We start from the raw sequence: 19,763 nt of genomic DNA on the forward strand, positions 1-19,763 counted from the left end.
TAAAGTTCATTATCTCATTTGTTTCAAAATTTATGAGAAAATGATAAATACACAAGTTGTAAAGATCGTTAAGATGCACAATTTAAAACTATTTTACAGTATACAAGATGGCTCAAAAAAGCTTGAATAATAAAACATACATATTTTTAAATCGAACACCCTATTCTTAAATTATGTTTTGTATTCGTTTTTAAATTGTCCAATTTTTTTTATTAATATTAATACATACCTAAACCTAATAGCTTTTCTAATAATTTAATTTTCCTAAAAAAATACTAGTTTTCACACTTGCAAGAAAATTAGGTATATGCAAAGGAATTTGAATTAATTTTTCTAAGAAACTTTCACAGTCTGCTGGAATATTATTAACAAATCTTCTGAATTCCTCATTCGTTAGTTTTTATAAATCAAACTTACTGACTTTTCACCAATTATTATGTTGGCTTCTTTAGAGGTTGATTGAAACTGACTCGCAGTTTACTCTGTACCTGCTTATATATTATTTGACGGGGGCGGAGCTAAAGCTAAAGCTGTACTGGTGAAAGATGAGTCACGATTAAGATGAATAATAAGATTTTTCTTAAGGTTCTTTCATGTTCTTTGAGCCTAGTTGATATTTTTCGTCCGGTTCCTCCAATGTTTTTTTTTTGCCGCATATGCATGGTATATGAAACGGAATTTTCTCTTTAACGGGTTGAAGATGTTGAGAAATTTTTGGACAAATATTAAATCTGTAGCAGTAAATATTTCTTAAGAACTTTTGATGTGTGGTCAGTGATGTTTTGAATGTTACAAAGGACTATAGTGGCCAATGTGGGCTTGCTTTCGGACTTACTGTTTTTGGAAGGTTATGGTGAAGTGTATTTTGTCCTGGAGCGCTGAACATCTCTAATGTGGAAATTATTGGTGACAAGAGCAGATGTAAAGTGTTTTAATTCTGGGTTCAGTGACTCAGGTTGAAATAGTTTTGCGGCTCTGTAAACAAAAGAGTTGATAACCGATGACTTTTGGGCTGGATGGTGATATAACAATGCATTAAGGTGGCAGTCTATGTGCGTAGGTTTTCTGTGAATAGAGTGACCCAATGTTACGTCTAATTTTCTATTGATCAAAATATCTAAGAATTGACGATTATTGATCACTTTTAATTCAATCGTAAAACGTATGTCAGGGTGTATCTCGAAGGAATTCTTGACCATGAAGCCAAATGACAAAAGTGTCATCAACTTAGAGGTTCCATAATTTCGGATTTAAATGGAAGGTGTTTAGTGCTTTCTTCTCAAAGGCTTCCATAAATATTTTCGCGATGACCAGTGATAATGGAGAACCATTGCTGCTCCCGACGTTTGTTCAGAAATTTGACCGTTACAAGGAAAGCATGGTCCAGACAAGCATTAAGATGAGACGATTCCAAATTTTCGTATTTCAATATATAGGCATTTTAGTTAGTTTACTTATTCAATGAAATGAAAGGAATTAAGTACGAAACTATCAGTTTTGCTTGTAAAGTGTTCTAATATTAAAGCTAGATATTTTGCTAGAGAATATGTTGGAGAACCAATGGTGCTCTCATTAGGTGGAAAGGGTGGTTTGTGAATCTTAGGAAGTCCGTAGAGAAAAGAAATTGTAGAGTCATGACTTTTTCGCCGAGTCTGATAGAGGTAGATGACGTAGGATCTTTTTTAAGTTGACGTCTGTAAGAATATCTAGAATTTTTTCCTGATATTCACTTGTGTTTATTATCTGATTTAAAAATTACGATGGCGGAATTTGATTTTAGAGATTCAGACTTTATTTATGCAGGATCGAAAAACCTCTGTAATAATTATGTGTTAAACAAACCTTGTCGTTCCTAAAAATAGAAATACGTCTAATAGTTCGTCTTTTTCAAACTTTTTAAATTATGACAATTTTAAATGGAACACCGTTTATAATCTTTGTATTGCATCCGCTAAGAACTTTAGGAATATATACAACACTTTACCTTTTGTTTTTAATTTTAGTTGTTAAAGTACAATTTATGTTCTAATCTATTATTTAACGAGCTGACTCTGCCCGAAACAAAAAAATGCTTTGTCTGAAGAAATATCAATATTAGAAAAAATACAGAATATTGCTTCGGCCATTTTATTAAGTCATTAAATTTTCTAATTTAATTGTTATAAATATTATGCCTGTTAACGAAGACTTTGGAAATGTTGATTAATATGACATGCTGTGTTATTTTCTGCTGTCATGAAAATACGGATGAAGCATCTGAACTGTGTAATGGATAATTGAGGTCAATATAATTGAGGTCAATTTGAACAGTTTCCTCAGCTGTAAATTTAGATTTTCGAGCCGAAAATAGATAACAGATAAAAGAACTTCTTTAATAAACTTTTTAAGTTAAAATAATAATTTAGAACTAGATAGCAGTTGATATTAATGAACTAAAATTATGGGGTAATATAGTTGTTAAATGAAATATTCAATAATAATAATAACTTATTTGCATTTAAGGCCTATTATAAGTATTCAATATTATAATATTAAAATATTATAATATTGAATACAGACCTGAATTAAAAACAAATGGTAAAGTAAATATATATATATATATATATATATATATATATATATATATATATATATATATATATATATATATATATATATATATATATATATATATATATATATATATATATATATATATATATATATATATATATATATATATAATCTTCCCACCACCCATCACAGATACAGGCAGTGGCAAATACATTAATTGCTCGGTCCTTCAGGCTCACAAACGAGAGGAACAGAGATGAAGAACTGAAAAAAATTAGTACCTGTCTACGACAAAACGGATACCAAAGGCGCACCATCAGCAAGGCAATCAGTAAACAACAACAGCCGCAGCATTTATTTTTTATCGATTTAGTTCTGATAACATGATAAATAAATGAAAAAACAGTAAAATACCTACAAGTTAATAACCAAAATTATTTTTGCAATTAACTACATAATAAGACATTTCAAAAATTTTGTTCAAAATTATGTCCATCTGCTCGAACACAACTATCAAAAACTTTTAACAGATGAGCTTGGGTCACTTGTAGGAGAGTCCTTCTTGTGATAGCGGCACACGCTGCACTAATTTTGTTAATGAGATCAGCCATATCTTCGATAGGTTCTTCATAGATAACGTTTTTTAGGTAGCCCTAAAGAAAATAATCTGGTGGTGTAATGTCCGGGGACCTCGCCGGCCACCTTACCGGTCCATTAGTACCAAACCATCTATTGGGATATTCTCGGTTCAAATACCTCGTTACTATTTGGGCATTATGTGCAGGCGCTCCATCCTGCTGTAGCCACATATTCATTCTAGTGTCAAGAGGCACTTCTTCTAAGAGTTCCGGAAGTGTAGTTTGAAGAAATCTTAAATAGCGATCTGCATTTAAAGTTCCTTCGTAAAAGTAAGGTCCAATAAGGAATCCATTTAATATGCCGCACCAAACATTGATATTAAAAATTCGTTGGTTACCTCTTTCTGTAATCCAACGAGGATGGTTTTCGGACCAAAAACGACAGTTGTGTCTATTAACGATTCCATTATTTTGAAATCGATTTTCGTCGCTCCATAAAATTTTCGAGAGAAAATTTGCATCTTGGCTATACAAATCGGACAATTTCGCTAAGAAATACATTCTTCTAGCATAATCGCCTGGTTCTAGTTTATGAACTAGTTTACTTTTGTACGGGTGAAAAGAGTTTCTATGTAGAATTCTCCACGAAGAACGTATGGTACCACCGGTATTTTCTTTTATCTCTGATAGGGATATCTTGGGGTTATTATCAACCTGCTGAATTACAGCAGCAGTATTTTCATCATTTGTAGCCGTCCTGTTCCTATCTCTTTTAGGTTTTATGAAGCTGCCATATTCTCTTAAGTTTTTACATAAACTTGAAAAGGTTTTTGCATCGGGGACTCTTCTATGCGGATAACGCCGTGCGTAAACTCTTTTTGCTTCTCTACAATTGCATCTGCATTCTCCAAACACCAGTAACATGTCTACTTTTTCCTCATTGCTAAATTGCACCAATTTCACATAATAATTCTTAGTTTTTTTTAAACCGAACAAATTTGGATATTTCTTGTGACAAAATGTGACAATTTTTTGATACATCAATAACAACTTACGTTTGTAATTGCACTTAAAACAACTGCGATAACAATGGTAGCCATAGTAACTAACATTCATGGTATACTTGTAAAAATAAGCGTTAATCACATTTTTTATTAATCAAGAAATGTTTACTTTAAATCGGTATAACTTAGAAACGGGTAAAGTAAATAAGTTTGAGTAAATAACAAAAAAGTTCTTAAATAATATGTACTTTTGTATGCGCGTATTTCCAAAGTCTCTGCAATCGAATAATTTTTCGACGCGTCGCGACGCCCAGCTCTTTGCAGGCGTCGAATTTTTTAAACTTTAGGAAATATCTACCCCACACTTTGACTACTTTTTACATAAATTAAATATTTCTTTTCGTTTTGAACTTATTGGCGTGCGGAGTTTTAAATGAAAAACCCTGTATATATATATATATATATATATATATATATATATATATATATATATATATATATATATATATATATGCAATACAATGACGTAAAATTATAAATGCTGTTCGCATTTAAACATACACAACTTTATAACATAATTTCAAAAATAAAAATCTGAAAAAATTTGCTACAAACTTAAATTTATCAGGATTAAACTTGTGCTTTTTAAAAATGCTTGAACCGTAGATTTTGGGACGCCAACACTATCCTCAATTATTTTACAAGAATTTGTAGGATTTGTCCTAACTGTCGCCAAAACATTAATTTCATTCATTAAAGCCAACTTTTTAAAATAATAAATTAGAACGAAAATTACACTTCATCAATTAAAATTAGAAACAAATGGTAACAACTTTATGTCATAATTCCAAAAATTAAAATAAAATCTGTATAGACGTATTTTTTTTATAGCTTAAATATCAAGGGCACCGCAAATCGTGAAATTTTCAAGATCGCAATGTAGCTCAGAAACGCAATAGGATAAGAACATTCTGGTGGCGGCATCTTTCGTTTCACAAAAAACTAGCACCATGACCCTCAAATTGCAAGCCTCTAGTTTTACTCATAACCGAGATAAATGACAACGAGTTTCGAACACAATGCACACTGCATTATACTGAAGAGTCTTTAAAATAACGGACTTCACATGAGGAATGAACTTGAGCTAACTTGAGTATCATAACAGGTTGTATGTATGAGATAATAGAAAGTACATATACAGAGAGAGAATATTTTGAAACCATTGGTGTATTATATTAACAAACCCAAACCTAAAAACCTATTTTACGGCAAAAATTGCAATTGACAGAAAACATAATATTGCAATAATATGTTAGATCAAATACCAAGTAGGCGAGACGTTTGTGAAATAATTTTTGTTAGTAGTACAACATGCAGGAGCTTCTATATTTTCACCCAATTTCTTCAGCAGTTTTTATCTTTTGCTTATTTTTATTATGCAAACGTGTACGGGGAATATGTTTTTCCCCGGTTCTGAAAAACGGATGAGTTTTACAATTCGTTGCGAAAAAGCAAACGGAAATAGAGCCAGTCGCGTTGTCGTAATGCGACAGAAAATTTTTGTCCATTTTTGCATGAAATGTTTCATGCGGAACGTTGTAAAATCATAATACCTACTTGTGTTTTGTGTCGCTCAACATGCACTCAAAGCATGAAAATAAGATGCGATGAGCATTTCGCATTTATTCGTATTTTATAGTGAATATTGAGGAGCTGGAAAAATTTCAAAGAATTTTGGAACATAGGCTAACAATCATAGTAGTAAGCGAAAACTATATGTTTCAAATGATGTTCGAGTTCTTAGATTTTTTAAAAAATTGGGCCAACTTTCGCGCCAACTTTGAAGGACTTGAATATCCTCTCGCCAGAGGGCGTCTAGGTACGATACAAGAAAACCATAGTTTTTGTTCTAATAATTGCGCATCGAAATTGATTTAATCATGTTTTAATCCCAAATGTACATGCGCGTACGAAATCAGGAGCTATTGTAGCAAATGTTTTGACGCCTACATCAATGATTGAATTAAAAGATGATGATGAAATACCCCATTGTAGTGCGCTTTTTCCACCTTACGTAGATGTGCAAGTAAAAATTTTTCCAAGACCAACCTGGTTAAGCTTCTGACGTCATTGTCAATTATTTAAACCAAGTATTGACAGATAATAATTTCACAGGAAAAGTTGCCGCATTTTGTGGGGAGAATACCAACGTCCATTTCGGAGGTACAGTTAGGCAAGGAACTAACAATGTAATAACGAAATTACCATCATCTCTGAAAAAAGAATTGATAGGTATTGTATAAAGGTATGCTGCAGATGGGCTACCCGTAGATTACGAAAGCGTTATTGTGAAGACATATAAGCTGAAACGGAAAATCAACAAATGCTCGGCTATAGCATAACTGGCATTTTGAAAATCCCGCATCCTAATTGTCGTTTTATTTTTTACACGCTTAGTCAGCAAGTTTTTATGAAGCAGTCTTAAATCTTGAAGGTCAGATTGTATCGGCAATTGAAGCTGCAAAAGAAATCAATCAATTAAAAGACAATTTAACTCAGAAACAACCAATCTGTTTCTTCAATTTATGGTCCATCAATTAATGTTGAAATTGAAAGATAGTGGTACTGATATTGCTGAAGAATTTTTGAAAAGGACGGTTACACAATTTTATAAAACAAGTAATGAATATCTGCAGCAGTAGATGCCTTTCTTACCAAAAAAATGGGGGCAGGATATCCCGGAATATAGTGTCATCACATTTTTCCATCCGTGAATCAATACGTGAATATATATATATATATATATATATATATATATATATATATATATATATATATATATATATATATATATATATATATATATATATATATATATATATATAATGATTCGTAACTTTTAAGCTAACTAACTTTTTCTGAATAAATAACTTTTCATTAACTACCTATCATTTGACCTAAATAAACCAAAAACCAATGTGCCGTTTTGGTTAGTTTTGGTTATTTATAACCCTAACCTCAAAAACTCAAATACTTTGATATATTTACAATAGGTAGTCAAAAAATGTCACATGTCTTCACGATTATTCAAAAAGGGAAGAAAAAATTATTTAAATGGATAAAATTGATTACATATTGGGAATAGCTTTCATATTTTATAAGTGTCTGATAAAGTGACCTGCCCTCTATAAATCACTGCCCAATTATCTTGATAAACGATTTTAATTAGTTGTGTTCTGTGTTAACTATGTTCCAATAATGCGTTGTAATACCAAACAAAGAGAGTGGACGGATTCAAATTAGATCATCTGATGATCTAAAAGCGTTCTGATTTAAATAAATTATATAGAATGCCAAGTATTGAAGTTGATTTTGAAATACGTTTTTTAAAAGTTCTCCAACAAAAAAGCTACACGGCGTTTTTGAGTTGAGGAGAATTGACAGATATCACAAACTGAGGACGTATTAAAATATACCAACGTTGTTTGTGTTATTTTAATATTAATTATTGAATCAAGGACGGCTCTTTAGCTGTTTTTGGCATTACTTTTTACAAAACTTTTGCATACCTCCTGCGTCGGTTTTTGCTGACGAGTCGAACCTGCTTACGTTTCGCCAATTAACCTGTTGGCTTCAGAGTAGTAAGGTGTTTTAATTCTGGGATCATTGATTCAGGCTGAGATTGTTTCACGGCTCTGTAAACCAGAGAGTTGGTAACCGATGATTTTTGGGCCGGATGGTGATGTGACCATGCATTAAGGTATCGGTCTGTGTGCGTAGGTTTTCAACACAATGACCAAATGTTAGGTCTAATTTTCTATTGATAAGAATATCTAAGAATGGAAGGTGATTATTAGTTTCCAACTCAATAGTAAAACTGATGTTAGGAGGTATAGAGTTTAAACGTCTAAGAAAATCTACAGGGGTTTTTTAGAAGTAGCGTTTCCATAATTTTGGTTTTAGATGAGAGGTGCCGAGAGCTTTCTTCTCAAAGGCTTCCATAAATATAGTCGCGATCACTGGTGATAGTGGGGAACCCATAGCTGTTCCCGACGTTTGTTCACAAATTTGAACTTTATAAGAAAAATGTGTTCCAGACAAGCATTTTTCGATTAAGGTGAGAAGGTTTGGTTCTAGATTCTCGGATTTTAATATATCTAAAATGATGTTGAGAGTTTCAGGAATAGGAACTTTGGTAGAGATTCTACGTCGAAACTAACTAGAATATCTTGTGTATCTAATGTAATGCTTTTTAATTGTTCAATAAAGTGAAAGAAATTAAGTACGAAACTATCAATTTTCCCTGTAAGAGGTTTTAATAAGAAAGCTAGATATTTTGCTGAAGAATATGTTGGAGAACCATGCTGACAATAGGTTGAAGGGTTAATCCTGGTTTGTTGATCTTTGGGAGTCCGTAGAGACGAGGAATTTTAGAGTAATACGGGGTGACAGATTTTTTCACGGAGTCTGATAGAGAAGAAGCCTTAATAACAGATTTAAGGTTGCGATCCATAGATGACGTAGGATCTTTTTTAAGTTGGCGATATGATCCGTCTGTAAGAATATCTTGAATCTTTTCCTGATATTAATTTGTGTCCATGACCATTTCCTTTATCTGCTTTTAGGATTACGACGTCTGGTTTAGATTTTAGAGATTTTAGGGCAATGCATTCAGGCTTTGCAATATTGGATTTAGGAGATTTTGATTTTTTAAGAATTTTCGCGGTTTCAAATTGAATTTCATTACCTGTTTGAGATGGCAGTTTGTTTAGGATAGACTCGATATTTGAAACAATTTCCTCTTTTGGGATAATTCGTAGGGCAAGAACGAAGTTGGAACCTTTTGAAAGAACTAATTTTTACTTTTTCCGAAAGTTGATGCTATGATACATTTATTACAGCATTTAGTAGTTGAGAAAAGTTTGATGGTTTTCCTAGTGTTGAAATTAGTTTTTCGGGGTATCGAACTCGGATTTGTGTGTTTGTTGTTTTTAGCATTGTTTAAATTTACAAAAACATGTCACTATACACTATATTTAAAATATAATTTTGTGGATGCAGGGTGTCCCAAAAGTGTCCCCCTGACATAAACTTTATTATTTTAAATGGAACACCCGATATATTCCGACTTTTTTTGAATTCTTTAGGTCACTTTCTTAAGAAATTCCTATTCGAATTTTGCATAGTTTAGAAAGAAATTGGGGTTATGAGTTTTATTTCATATTTTGATAAAAATAAAATAAAATTGTGTGTGAAAATTTAACCACAGATTCAGGAGATGATGCACTATTTAATTAGTGTGACAGATGCGCCTCAGCTTATACAGAGTGTTCCAAATGGATGATGCGGTTTTGGTGAATTCAGTTAACAAAATCTCTAGATTTTCAAATGGAACACTGTATATTTTTATTCAGATAACAATTCCAGGACAAAAAATAAGGTAAGTTTGTATTTTATCTTACATTTCAATTTTACTTACTTTTTGAGATATTTCAGGTTTAAGATAACACCCGTATAAATTCTTGTTGAGATCACTTGTTGGCAATATGTTGGCAGGTATTTTTTAAACAATACCGATTTAATAAAACATCAGAGTTCATATTTAAAGAAACATTTTGATAGTTAATTATCTCGCTTGGTTGAAAATACCTAATAACAAAAGCAAATAATTAAAGTTTATAGGCTACCTAAACAAGGTCAGAAATTTGAATAAAAAAATCTATAAAACAATAAGTAAACTAAAGAGAGTTCTTTAATTCGTTAAAGTTTAGTTAAAAATGTTCTTCTTAAAATGCTCGTTTCATCTGGCATGAAAACAAAAAAGAAATATCAAAATATTTAAAAATGTTAAAAATGACATGACAATCTTTTTGTCTTTAACGCATTAAGGTATAAACAAACTTTGACATTTGTTTGTTTTTGTTGTTTTTCATATTTCTATTTAAAACGTATGGAGTATTATATCTTTAAAAGAAGTTGTATCATGTCTCTGCTATTAAAAAAATACCTAATATTGCCAACAAGTGACCTAATGTGGGCAGCTAATTTAACAAGAATTTATAAGGGTGTTGTCTTAATCCTCGAATATCAAATATTAAGTAAAATTTAAATATAACATAAATTACAAACTTACCTTATTTTGTGTCCTAGAATTGATATCTGAATAAAAATATAGGGTGTTTCATTTGAAAATCTTGAAATTTTGTTAATTGAATTCGCCAAAACGTCACCACCTATTTGGAACACCTTGTAAAAGTTGAGGCGCAACTGTCAAACTGATTGAGTATATCATCATTATCTCCAGGGCAATCAAAATATGAAAAAAAAACACAACTTCAATTTCTGCCTAAATGCAAAATGCAAAATTCAAATAGGATTTCTTAAGAATGTGACTTTTATTTTAACCAAAGATTCAATTAAATGACGGGGTGTTCCATTTAAAATAACAATAGTGATGTCGGGAGGGACACTTTTGACACACCCTGTATCAACAAAATTATAATATTTTAAATCTTGAGGAGATTCCAAGAAACTTTTGTACGAAACTTTTTTTTCGTATCTCCTATGGCTTTCTAGATCGTATACTGGATCGTTTTATTTGGCACACGGTGTAGGTTGGCACCTAATAAAAAGAAATAAATTAATTGTAACAGTCCGAATGCAAAAAAACAGCAAAATCCGAAAATTACCACAGTAGTATTTATGGGTACCAATTTCCGTGGTATATTTTCAGTGTGGGACAACTAAAAATATTCATATTAATAAAAGTTGCTGTCAATTTAATTAGCGCTGCTGAAAATCAGAATAATGCATGAATAGGCGATTAACCAAGGGGACGCTCCGGTTGATTAAATTTAGTTAATATGGGTTTTCGAATCGACTGGAGCGTCTATTATTCCGGCATCACCCGCTGTTAAATTCTACGATGATCTAAATTGTAGCGTCGTTTAGGTAAGTGGTTTCCGAATTCAGAAACCGCGTAGTCACCCACGCAATAATCTTTCATGGAAAACCACCCGAATTGGTAGGAAGTATCATTATCGCCTAGGTTTCTCACTTTACATCTACAATGAATATTTAATATTGAATTAAAATGATTTAACTGATTTTTTTTCTACTCCCGTCTTTAAAAGACGTAATTACACACCGACCTAGCGTGGGGGAAGCGTCACTTTACCACGTCATTTGATAGGGAAGAGTGGCCTTGGATTCGGTTTTGGAAAACATCCCAGTAAGCGAAGATTGACATCTGCGCCACAAAATAATAAATCCGGCTAAAGATTTTTGTACAGGTTTGACACATGTCAGGTAAGCGACTGTATCTCCGAATTTATAAATTGCAGAGATTTGCGGTAAAACATTTTATAACTAAAATCAACAAAAGAAAATACTGGAAATAATTTTAAGTACCTATTTCTGCTGCTGATAAAAGAATCGTTTTAATTAATCGGTTTTAATTGTAGGGCAACAAATAAGAGCGGCGGGAAAGGGAGATATCTTACCAATTAAAATCCTTAAAACATCCCTAAACATATCTGAGCAAATTAGGTCTGGTTTGAGAAAGAAAACCTGGCTTATTAAGAGAAAACACACCTACCAAATTGGTTTTCACTGCTCCCCTAAGAGGGTTCCAATTCAATCATTAATAGTTTTGGTTAGTTGTTACTTAGGCGTTAGTTACTTGTTAGTTGTTGTAGTTAATTAATACAATTATTTTAACGGAAACAAATTTACAAGTAAAAACCTTGAAACCTTTAAACAATTTTTATTATCAATCCCATGAATTAGGTAATAAATGTTTTATTATGAAAAATAATCATAACAATTAACTTACCATAGTATACTATAACAAAAATACAATATATATATATATATATATATATATATATATATATATATATATATATATATATATATATATATATATACAAAAATAAAAAAAATAACTGAACGAAATTAAAATATTCCATTTTTTCTGACGAACTTCGAACTCGACATTCACCCTTATGTTTTTATCATCATCAGCTATATATATATATATATATATATATATATATATATATATATATATATATATATATATATATATATATATATATATATATATATATATATATATATATATATATATATATATATATATATATATATATAGAGCCGCTATATACTTATCCCTATTCCTGATGGTATTTCAACTCTATATAATTTAGTTCAAAACATAATTAAATTCGTTTGCTCTTTGTTTAATATCAATTTATTTCCTAGAAACCAGTCATAAGCGCTTGTAAAAATATCGTTGCCTTTATCACTAACCTCCTATTTCTACCTACAAGCAGGTTGGTATCATCCGCATAGCATATTATGCTCTCTTCTTCTGACTGTGTTACAAAATACACAAAAATTCACAAAAATGATAAATAAAATTGGATCAAGAATACTACCTTGTGTTATGCACAGACTATTTTCCTTAATATCCGAAAAATAACTACTGCCATTTTGGGTTATTCTTACTTGTTGTGTCCTTCCTATTAAGTATAATTCAAACAATTTTAGAACATTACCTCTTACATCGTATAGATCCAATTTTTTGAGCAATAACTCCCTGACCAAGTGTTTTAAAATTGTTTTTATAAATTGAAATATAGCGGTTTCTGTTGATTTATACCATTGGTATTGGTATTGGTAATGGGCCCGTTGTGCCCCCAGGCCGCTCTAGAGGGCGTCCAGAATGCCGCGCCTCCTATAGAAGGTCAGTAACTCCTTTAGCCCAATACCGTTCACTGAGTCCGGATAGATCAGGGCCGTTCCGAAGGCTACCAATCTTGCCCATGTCAAGGCAGGGCAGTCGGTGAGCAGATGATACGGGGCTCCTCCCCTTCCATGCACCACATACACTCCGGGTCGTCTCCAATGCCTAGCAAGCAAAGATGCCTCCTAAGTCTGCAATGTCCTGTGTAGGCCCCTGTTAGTGCTCTACACTCCCTTCTGGTCAATCTAAGCAGCTCCCTGGTCCGAGGAAGGGCGGGCCCATCCATCATAAGCCTGCCTGCCTCATTCCCGGAGCAACTCTCCAGCCCCCCGCGGCCCGGTCTCCCGCCCAGGCTTCGAGAGGTACCCGCCTCACACACGGGGCGATCCCCAAGCGGGGCTCTGGCCCTATATGCCTATGCTAGCTCTGGCTAAGGCGTCCGCTGCCTCATTGCCCCGGATACCGGTGTGACCCGGGATCCGGACCAACGTGACCAAGCACCTCTCTGGCCGCCATCAATAAAGTGAAAATTTCCGCCTAAAACACAGTGCAGTACTGACCCAGAGGGACCGACAAGCTCGATCCCGTTGTCTCGCAGTACGCTCCAGCTCCGGTCAGATCTCCCATTATGAACCCGTCCGTGTACCAGACAAGCCCATCCCAGGAGCCGACTCTGCCCTCTCTCCAATCTTTCCTTGATGGAAAGAGAAAGGTCAATTTGCCAAAGAAGGTCATCTCGGGGATCATGACGTCACTCGGCATGCCCATGACCCCGCGATCCCCGCGACAGCCCTCTAAAATGTCGTACGGACCCCGATTGAAGGTTCCCTCCCTCCAGAGCCCCCAGCTCGCCAGCCTCATAGCTATCCTGGCCGCCTCCATCTGCACCCGATCCGCCAGAAAGGGCAACCCCACCAGAGCCTCTAGGGCCCTCGTGGTTGCCGTTCTCATGGCGCCCGTTACGCAGAGGCAGATCAATCTCTGCAGTTTTTCAAGAACTAGCCTTGCTCCCGCTCTTTTGGTCCTCGGCCACCATGCCACTGCCCCATGCGTAAGCATAGACACCACCATGGTGCCGTAGATCCACTGCATGATCTTCGGCCCCAGGCCCCAAGTGCCCCCTACCGCTCTCCGGCACGCCCACAGAGCTCCAAAGGCCGACCTGGTCCTTGATCTTATATGTTCCTGGAAGGTCAACTTAGAGTCCAACCATTCGCCCAAGTACTTGACACTTCAGCTTGCAGCAAGAGGCACCCCATCTTCCTTTTTCTAGTGAAGATGACCATCTCCAACTTGCCAGGATTGACAGCCAATTTGCTGTCCAGGCACCATTGTGAGAATCTTGCCAATGCCCCGTTCAGGAGCCCCTGCATCCTCCTCACGTCCGTCCCCTGTGTCATTATCACAAGGTCGTCTGCATATGCCTGAGCATAGACCCCGTGTTCTTCCCTCAGAATATGCAATATTTCGTTCACCACTAGGCGCCACAGGAACGGGGACAAGACCCCGCCCTATAGACAACCCCGTGATGAACCGATGGAGACCTGCTCCCCACCCAGTCTTGCCTCGACCCTCCGGTCGGTTAGCATGGAGCGGATCCACCTTACAATGGCCGTCCCCACTCCAGTACTCTCCACCGCCCTGCAGATCGAGTACAAGGCCGTGTTATTGAATGCCCCTTCGATGTCAGCGAACACGCACACCGACAGCCGTCCCGAGCCCATATCCTCCTGCAACCTGGAAGTCAGATGGTGAAGAGCTGAGCCCACAGACCCGCCACTTCGGTACGCATGCTGAGCTGGCTCTAAAAGGGCCTCCAGCTCCACCCAGTCCCTCAGATACCGGTCCACCAGCCTCTCCAGAGTCTTCATAATGAAGCTGGTGAGGCAAACGGGCGGGTACGACTTCGGGTCCTTGTAGTCACTCTTCCCTACCTTGGGAATGAACACTACCCCGCTGTGTCTCCACAGCTCGGGCACGTACCCCCTCGCAATGGAGGCCCTGAACAGGTCCATCAGCGGGCTGGTCAGGAGACATCCGTCCCTTTGCAGCAGAGCCGGAAATACTCCATCCCCGCCCGCCGACTTGAAGGGACCAAAGCTGTCAATAGCCCACCTCAGCCTACTATGGGTAACCACCCTCCTTGCCGTGGCGTAGTCGCATCCAAGACGACCCCCGGCTTCAATATTCCCCCCTGTGTCCGGATCAGCGGACCCTGGGAAGTGCGTGTTCAGCAACTGTTGTAATGTGTCCGCTGGTCCCGCTGTGTAGATACCGCCGGTCCTGCGGACCACCCCCAGTCTTCCCGCAGGGTCACTTCTGAGTACCCTAAGGAGCCTAGCCGCGTCCAGGGTATTCATTACCCCGTCGCAGTAGCCCCTAGAGGCCCTCCTCTGTGATGCCCGTAGTTCTTTTTTGTACTGTCTGCGGACCTCCCTATAGAGATCCCAGTCTGCACCTTGGCTGCTGCTCCTCGCTGTATTCAACAGCCTCCGCACTTTCCTCCTGATACGCTCCAGGGAAGAGCTCCCCGCCCTATGCTCCTCTGTCTCAGGGCAGTTATTCTCGAACGCCCGCATCATAGCGGAGCTGACTCGGTCGGCGGCCTCGTCAATCTCCTCCATTGTCCGGTGTTTCCTTGGTAAGCCCCCTAGGCGCCAAGCGAGCTCCTCTCTATAGAGTTCCCAGTTTGTTGCCCGGGGGTTCCTAAATCTAACGGGTTCCCGAAAACCCATCTCCAACCCAAAGGTGATGTATCTATGATCCGACATAGAGTCCTCCTCACAGACACACCACCCAGTTATTTCCGGGAGCAGAGCCCTGGACGCCTTGTCCCTTAGGAAAAAGGCCCCCAGCCCCATGGTTAGTATACAGGCCCTGGGACCGCCCTCTAAGGAGTCGACACTATGCAGCATCGATCCTCCCAGAGATAAGCCCCTAACCCTTGATTTTACAATCCAGGGCTCTTGGATCAGTACAATGGATGTACCGCCCTCCGAAATTTTCCTGCATAAGTGGCCCGTTGCAACCCTGCTGTGTTGCAGGTTAATCTGTAATATCCCCGTGAAGATGTTATTACGGGAATACCACCTGCGGGTCACGATGCTAGCCTCAGCAAGAATCCGAGCCCGAGGCAGCACCTCCTTCCGCTTCCGCTTCTTGACTGGTGGATCCTGATGGGATTCCCCGGTCAACTTCCATCCGAGATACCTTCTCGGTTCTCGCTTCTTCGGAGGGCCCTCCGGAGGTCTCGGCGCCGCCAGGTTCACTTTTACCTGAGTCGCCAGGCAGAAGAGAAGTGAGCCCTTAACCGTGATGGCGCTTGCCGATTTCTCGTCCACGCCCACCACCAACCTTGTGCCCCTTGCATCCGCCATCCTCTACCAGACCCTCCAGGCCCGGCAATCTAGGCCATTCTGAGCTGCCAGGCAGCGGACTAGTGCCTCGTTCGAGACACCCGCCCCGAGGCCCGGAATCTAGATCGCCGCCCTTCTCAGTCTCAATCCTTCCGGATCGACCTCCACCGGGTTTGCGAGCCCCCAGGGCCTGACGTTGGTCAGCTCCCTGCGAACCCACTCCCTGGTTTCTTCATCCATCATCTCGATCAGGATGTGGCTCCTCCACAGCCTAACCGAGCGTATCCGGAGAGGGGTGTATTGCCCCCCTGCATGATATAGATGCTTATGCGGAGGTTAAGAGACCCTATGAACCGCAGTAGGTCTTCGGAAGACAGGTCAGTTTCCTGTCCTCTGAGGCCCACCACCAGTTCAGGCCCCCCCGCCGCCGCTTGTGCATAGGACCGAGCCCCCCCGGGACGGCCCAGCTTTCCCGTTTCCCGGGCCCAGCTTTCGCCGGGCCGCGTGTCGGCCGCCGACCCCCGGCAGGTGCCCCAACCTGGGTGGTCTCTCCCATTTTTCTTTTCCGCTTCCCGTCTGCCGTTTCCGATGTGCCCCCTATGGAGCCCTCCGTTGATGGCGTGGCAGGATTCCTGGGCGCCGAAAGAGAGCCTGTCTGCGGTTCCGAAACCGTCACCGCGAGTCTCTTCTTCTTCGCCCTCCTTTTTTCCGCCCCACTCCTATGTCTGGAGCGGTGTGTCATCGAGGTGGTGTTCCCGGTTTGTACCGAGCCCTCCACCCCGCTGGCGACCTGGGGATCCTGTTCAGATCGCCATTCGAGGGGGCCTTCCTGAGGACGCCCCTGCTTGCTGGAGCCGCCCTGGGACCGCTCCTCCTTGTCCTTTACACATTTCATTTCTGGTTCCATAAAGGTCCCACGAGTAGCTAGGGAAACAAACGGTCCACCTCTGCAGAGCCCCGCATGCAGAGGTAAGGCTTCCTTCCCCAAGGTGCGCCCGGTGCCTCGGGGTTGGGTTCGGTAGAGACTGATCTTCTATCCAGCCATGCAGCCCCTAGGCCCGACCCCCCACCGTAGGATTTAGGATTTTTATTGAGGTTTACTCCTCTTGGTCCAAGTGGTGAAGCTCAGACCCCCCGCGTCGCGTGCCCACTCGTCGAGCCTGCACCCGACGCCTGGTTTATCAACCGACTACAAGCCAGTTGGCACCGTTATACCTTGTGCAGGCCCTTAGCCACGACACGACAGCTGGGGCTACATAACCATGCTGATGATTGTTGAACATTTTATATTTATTAAAAAAATCTAAAAAACTCTTTTGCAAATAGCCATCTCAAATATTTTAGAAAACCCGGGAAAAGGCTAATTGGTCTGCAATTGGTAATTATTTCTGGATCTCCCTTTTTATAGACCGGTTTTATTTAGCCTGTCTTAAGTTGGTCTGGGAAAACGCCATTTTCAAAATATTCGTTAATCAAAAGACACAACGCTTGACTAACATACGGGACACAAATTTTTATTATACTGGTTGGAATCTTGTCTATTCCACTACTATGTTTATTTTAATTTGTCCAGCAAAATAACAGATTTCATCTGGTGTTACATGTGTTAAAAACATGGACTCTGAATTTAGGGGTATTTTATTGGAAAACGGCCTTTTTTCTAGGGTTTCCAATAATTCAGGTACAACTTTCAAATGATCTGAAATTTGATTAGCCCCTAACTGCTAGCCCCTAAACTGTTTCTACCCAAAATCTCATTGCATATTGACCACATGCATTTGGTTTTATTATCAGAAAGCTTAATGTCATATGCCTGAGATCGTTCAGTTTTCACAAGATTATCATATTTTAGGTTTATATTGAGCATTTTGTCTAGCCAAAACTAACAAGATACCTAGTTTTCGTTTACATTCTCTAATCTCATCATTATCTTTATATGATTTTACATGACTAGCGTTTCTTATTGTTTTTTTAGGAAAGCATTGATCAAACATTGTAGATAAAAGATTTATAAAAGATATTCATTAAAATGATCTGAAATTTGATTAGCCCGTAACTGTTAGCGCCTAAACTGTTTCTCACTAAAATCTCATTGCATATTGACCACATGCATTTGGTTTTATTATCAGAAAGCTTAATGTCATATGCCTGGGATCGTTCAGTTTTTACAAGATTATCATATTTTCGGTTTATATTGAGCATTTTGTCTAGCCAAAACTAAGAAGATATCTAGTTTTCGTTTACATTCTCTAATCTTATCATTATCTTTATATGATCTTACACGACTAGCGTTTCTTATTGTTTTTTTAGGAAAGCATTGATCAAACAGTGTAGATAAAAGATTTATAAAAGAGTTCCACTCTTGATTGACATCATCCGTTTCTGTCATAATTACATCCTCCCACTTTTGTTCTTGTAGACAGTTTATAAAGATTTGCTTATATTTTTCTGAAAAGATTCTTTAAAATGAGCCGTATGTTGTTTAAAATTCTCTAAAGGTAATGTAATTTTCTGAGCAGTATGATCAGAAATGAAAGCGTCGAATACTAGAGTGTTTCCGTATTCACAATTCACTAAGATGTTGTCAGTACAGCTTGCTGTATGTGACGTTACCCTTGCGTTTTCAAAAACTGTAGGCAAAAAGTTAAATGAAGAAATTTGTGAACTTAGGTGTTCATTTTCTCTAAGCATGTCTATGTTAAAATCCCCCGCTATAATAATTTCCGGTTATATGTATGAACGGTCTATACCTTATCTGAAAGTCAGCTATCCTCTTGAGCCACATTGCAATAATTATTATGATTGGTGTGCTTCTTGAAACGGTCCAGTTGTGATAAAAGTATTGGTCCACAGACATTTCTTATAATATATGGTAAAGTAAAATTTGGATGGTTTTGTTTTTTATTATGAAATATTGGCCTCTTGCCCTTCAGGTGGTTGTTTCATGTGTTACGATGACAGTAACAGTGAAAAAACGTGGTATTCAAACATGAGAAGCATGGGCTTCATCAGAATAAATAATTTTTGTGTAATTTGAATGATGTTACTGTACATGATGCATGCCGGAGGAAATACACCGTGGAAAGCAATGTTAAAGCATCTGTCCGACGTGGAGGAGATAAAGCTTCCGAAGCTTCGACTTCAGGCAGATATCGGGATAGCACTACGATGGGGTCAAGTACTGGCAGATATTTGTTTTCTATGTGGAGAGAAAATATCTGAGAAGTTCCGGATAACAAAGGATTTATTAGCCCTACGGGATTCTGCGGGCGCTTAAAGAGAAGCCAAATATCTGCCGTATAATTTTATTTCCCATGACTTGCTGAGTAGAATAAGCATTTTAGCTGATAATCTCCTCTAAACATGGCTAAAACTCTCATTTCAAACGACAATTTTTAAAGAGGCCAATCTCGGGACCTATAAAATGTATTGAACTGCTTTTAGGCTTAGATTACGGCATCTTTTCGGATCTTTAACACAAAAACTGAAAAAGTCCTAAAGAATTCAAAGTTTTTTGAGCACT

General features: G+C 38.0%; 1 protein-coding gene across 3 annotated transcripts in view; it reads left to right on the plus strand.

Annotated features, from left to right (window-relative positions):
- LOC132708052 (uncharacterized) overlaps positions 1-19,763 on the plus strand; it is a 122,709-nt gene that overhangs the window by 37,542 nt on the left and 65,404 nt on the right. The window lies entirely within an intron of this gene.

Source organism: Cylas formicarius, unplaced genomic scaffold, assembly GCF_029955315.1.
Source record: "Cylas formicarius isolate icCylForm1 unplaced genomic scaffold, icCylForm1.1 PGA_scaffold_10__41_contigs__length_53128322, whole genome shotgun sequence".
Classification (NCBI taxonomy): Eukaryota; Metazoa; Arthropoda; class Insecta; order Coleoptera; family Brentidae; genus Cylas; species Cylas formicarius.